At 41.5% G+C, this 4734-nt stretch overlaps 2 pseudogenes; both read left to right on the forward strand.

The window, feature by feature from the left end:
- Nucleotides 1-1414: 1414 nt before the first annotated feature.
- On the forward strand, nt 1415-1972 carry LOC116863756 (annotated as a pseudogene).
- Nucleotides 1973-2454: 482 nt separating this feature from the next.
- LOC116863755 lies at nt 2455-3538 on the forward strand (annotated as a pseudogene).
- The last annotated feature ends 1196 nt before the right edge of the window (nt 3539-4734 follow it).

The following is a 4734-nucleotide window of genomic DNA, read 5'->3' on the forward strand; positions in this document are numbered from 1 at the left end:
CAAAGAGTCAAGCAAAATGAAGAAACAGGAATGTGTTCCAAATTAAAAAAACTAAAACTCCCCCCATCAAAGAAAACCCTTAATGAAACAGAGATGTACATAATTTGCATGACGAAAAATTCAAAAGTAATGATCATAAAGATGCTTTCTGAATTCGGAAGAAGAATAGATTAAAAAAAAGAGTTAGAAAATATAGGAAAGCACCAAATGCAAGTCATAGAGCTGAAGAAAGCAATAATTGAACCAAAAAATACACTAAAGGGGTTCAAAAGCAGACTGGATGAAGCAGAATCATCAGTGAACTCAAAACAGGGCACTGGAGAGGGCACTGGAGATCACCCAATCAGAGCGCAAAAAAAAAAAAAAAAAAAAAAAAAAGGGGAAAAAAAAAAAAACAAAACCCACAAAAAACCGAAGGTAGCCTAAGGGACTAAGGGGAAACATCAAACAGACTTAACATTCATACTATGTCTGTTAGAGAAGATGGAGAGAGAAAGGGATAGAAAATTTATCTGATGAAATGAATGAAATGGCTGGAAATTTCCCTAACTCAGAGAAGGAAACAGACATCCTATTCCAGAAAGTTCCAATTAAGATGAACCCGGAGACTCATAGGAAGACACTTCCTAATTAAAATGTCAAAAGTTAAAGACAAGGAGAGAATCTCAAAAGCAGCAATTAAAAACTGTAAGAAGTATTAAAAAAAAAAAAGGCAACAGAAGATTTTCAGCAGAAGCTTTTCAGGCAGAAAGGAGTGGCACAATATATTCAAAGTGTTGAAAGGAAATAAACTTTCATCCAAAATACACCCAGCAAAATCATCATTCCGAATTGAAGGAAAAAGAAAGAGTTTTCTGGAAAAAGAAAACCTATGAGTTCATCTAAAACAGCATTACAAGAAATGTTAAAGGGACTTTTGTAGGCTGAAAATAAAAAGTGCAAGTTCATAACAAGAAAACATAGGAAACCAAACTTGGAATTATCTGTATTAGTGGTTTTCAGATAGCTCAGAGGGTGATAAAAGCTGCGTCGGCAGAGAACAAGATCCAGATCACTAGGAACCTCCACCAGTGCAGCCTCCCTGTGAAATAGAGGGGAAAAACCCATACCCGAAACAGGGTCACCATATCGTAGGAGTGGGATTCCCTCTGTTTCCCCTGCACCAGGAACAGCTGAGCCATCACCAAAGTAGCCGTAAGAATGATATATATAGTCATGGCTTCATGACTATAGTGCTTGGTATGCATGCACGTGTGCTCAACCCTCCACTGCTCCTCTTGGGAGAGGTCTGACATATCAACCTCTTCCAGCTCCCATTCTCTAACAGTACCTTCTCCAACCTCCACTTCTACCACTGCCATCTTCACCAACAGTACAGACACCCCAAGGTTGGTTTATAAGTAAGTAGTTCTTGTTTATCTATAAAATAAGCTATGCCACTGGCATTGTTGGCTACATGGCTGTCATATCTACCCTTTTTGGTCTCTGTTATTCAAGATCAAACCAGAAGATGCCATGGACTTTGTTACTTCTCTTGTCTTCTATGGACTCTACTATGTTGTTCTTGAACAAGACTTTGTAGAAATGTGTGCAGACTACATGGCATCTACCATAGGGTTCTACAATGTCAGGCATGCCTACCAAACATCTCTCAGACAGTGTGTGTGCCATGTGTGGGCAGCAGATCTTTGTGGATGTCAGTGAAGAGGGCATCATCAAGAACATACACAGCATATAGAAGTCGTCTTGCAATCACGTATTCCTTGAGTTCTGCATCCTTGGCTGGTGCACTGTAGGAAGGAAACAGATGTGTCCCTACTGCAAACAGAAGATGAACCTCAAGAGAATGCTCAGCAATCCCTGGGAGAGGCCTCACTCATGTAGAGGCAACTGCTAGACTGGCTTCGGTATTTGGCAGTCTGACATCATTGTCCTGGTGCAAGGCATCAACTATATCCTAGGCCTGGAATAGTGAGGAAGCACCCACTATGGACCTCAGGGCACTCTCCTCCCTGTTTTCCAAGATGTCCTGGGTAGGAAAGACTCAAAGGGACACCTGGACAACTCAGGATCCCTCCAGCTGTGTCCAGGCTAGGGAGGGAGACGTTGGAGAGCCAGCCAGTGGGGCTGCAGCAGTGGGGGCATTTTAAAAGAAAACTATTTTGATAAATATTTTAAAAAAAAATGAAAGTGTGAATCTCATTAGTAAAGGTAAACATTCAGTACAATGGTGGATTAATCACTTATAAAGCTACCATAAAAGGTAAAAAACAAAAGTAGTAAAAATAAGTATAACTACAATAATTAGTTAAGGGATACACAAGATAAAAGTATGTAAAATGTGATGTCAAAACCATAAAACATGGGGTGAGGTGAGTAAAAATGAGTTCAGAATGTGTTCAAAGTTATCAACTTAAAATACAGTTATAAATAAAGGTAGTTATACTAAATCTCATGGGGACCACCAAGGAAAAACCTATGGTAGATTCCCAAAAGATGGTGAGAAGGAGATTCTTTTCCAAGAAAAGAAATGGCAGATGATGTTGGTGTTATGGGAGGGCCCAGGAGCTCTGGAATGGGAGGCCATGGTGGCTTCCATGGAGGCTTTAGTAGCAGCATCTAGGTCAGGGCCAAGGCCACAGAGTTCAAAGAGGCAAGGCCAAGGAGTGGATCCCCATCACCATGCTGTGCCACCTGGTCACAGTCATGAAGATCAAGTCCCTGGAAGAGATCTATCTCTTCTCCCTGCCTATCAAGGAATCTGAGATCATTGACTACTTCCTAGGGACATCCCTCTTTAAGGATGAGGTTTTGGAGATTATGCCTATGCAAAAGCAGACGCATGCTCATCAGGAGGCCAGGTTCAAGGCATTTGTTGACATTAGTCTGAACGTTAAATACTCCAAGGAGGTAGCCACTGCCATCCGTGGGGCCATCAACCTAGCCAAGCTTTTTTTTTTTTTTTTTTTAAGAATTTTTATTTACTTATTTGACAAAGAGAGAGTACAAGCAGGCAGACTAGCAGGTAGAGGGAAAGGGAAAAGCAGGCTCCCTGCTAAGTGAGGAGCCAGATATGGGGCTCAATCCCAGAACCCTGGGAACATGACCTGAGCCAAAACCAGTCATTTAACCAACTGAGCCACCCAGGCATCCCGTGGTCAAGCTTTCCATCATCCCCATTTGGCAAGGCTACTGGAGGAACAAGTAACCCCCAAACTGTCCCATGCAAGGTGACTGGCCACTGTGGCTTTGTGCTGGTATGCCTCATCCCTGCTCCCAGAGGCACTGGTATTGTCTCAGCCAGTGCCCAAGAAGCTACCGATGATAGCCAGTATTGATGACTGCTAAGCCTCAGCAAGGGACTGCACTGCCATCCCAGGCAACTTCACCATGGCTACTTTTGATGCCATTTCCAATATCTATAGGTATCTCACCCCTGATCTCTGGAAAGAGACTGTGTTCATCAAGTGTCCCTATCAGGAATTCACTGACCATCGTGTGAAGACCCACAACAGGAATCTCCATGCAGAGGACCTAGACTCCAGCTATGGCCACCACACAGATTTTATACAAGAAAAATTAAAGTGAATTAAGGCCTATTAAAAAAAAAAAAGGGGGAAGAAGATTGTGAGAAAGGAATCTAAGCACACCACTAACAAAATGTTCAAACCAGGAAGGAAGCAACCAAGAGAAGAAACAGAAAGGAATTATAAAACAGCCAGAAAACAATTAAGATGACAATAAGTATATAACCATCATTATCACTTTAAGTATAAATGGACTAAATTCTACAGTCAAAAGACAAGTGGCTAAGTGGGTTTAAAGAAAAAAAAAGACCTTTATATATTGCTTACAAAGGACTCATTCCAGATTTCAGATTTAAGGACACACACTGACTAAAAATGAAGGGATGAAAAAGATATCCTATATAAATGTAAACAAAAAGTAAGCCCAGAAATGGACCCTCCGCTCTATGGTCAACTCATCTTTGACAACGCAGGAAAGAACACCCAATGGAAAAAAGTCTGTTCAACAAATGGTGTTAGGAAATTGGACAGCTACACGCAAAAGAATGAAACTGCACCATTTCCTTACACCGCACACAAAAACAGACTCAAAATGGATGAAAGACCTCAATGTGAGACAGGAATCCATCAAAATCCTTGAGGAGAACACAGGCAGCAACCTCTTCGACCTCAGCCGCAGCAACTTCTTCCTAGGAACATCGCCAAAGGTAAGGGAAGCAAAGGCAAAAATGAACTAATGGGACTTCATCAAGATCAAAACTTTTGCACAGCAAAGGCAACAGTCAACAAAACCAAAAGACAACTGACAGAATGGGAGAAGATATTCACAAATGACGACTTAGATAAAGGGCTACTATCTAAAAATCTATCAAACTCAACACACAAGGAACAAATAATCCAATCAAGAAATGGGCAGAAGACATAAGCAGACATTTTGGCAAAGAAGACATCCATATGGCCAACAGACACATGAAAAAGTGCTCCACATCACTCGGCATCAGGGAAATACAAATGTGTATCAAAACCACAGTGAGATACCAGATACCACCTCACACCAGTCGGAACAGCTAACATTAACCAGTCAGGAAACAAGAGGTGTTGGTGAGGATGTGGAGTAAGGGGAACCCTCCTACAGTGTTGCTGGGAAGGAAAGCTGTTGCAGCCACTCTGGAAAACAGTATGGAGGTTCCTCAAAAAGTTGAAAATA

The sequence above is a fragment of the Lontra canadensis genome, unplaced genomic scaffold (assembly GCF_010015895.1).
Source record: "Lontra canadensis isolate GAN:19392208 unplaced genomic scaffold, GSC_riverotter_1.0 scaffold2909, whole genome shotgun sequence".
Taxonomy (NCBI): Eukaryota; Metazoa; Chordata; class Mammalia; order Carnivora; family Mustelidae; genus Lontra; species Lontra canadensis.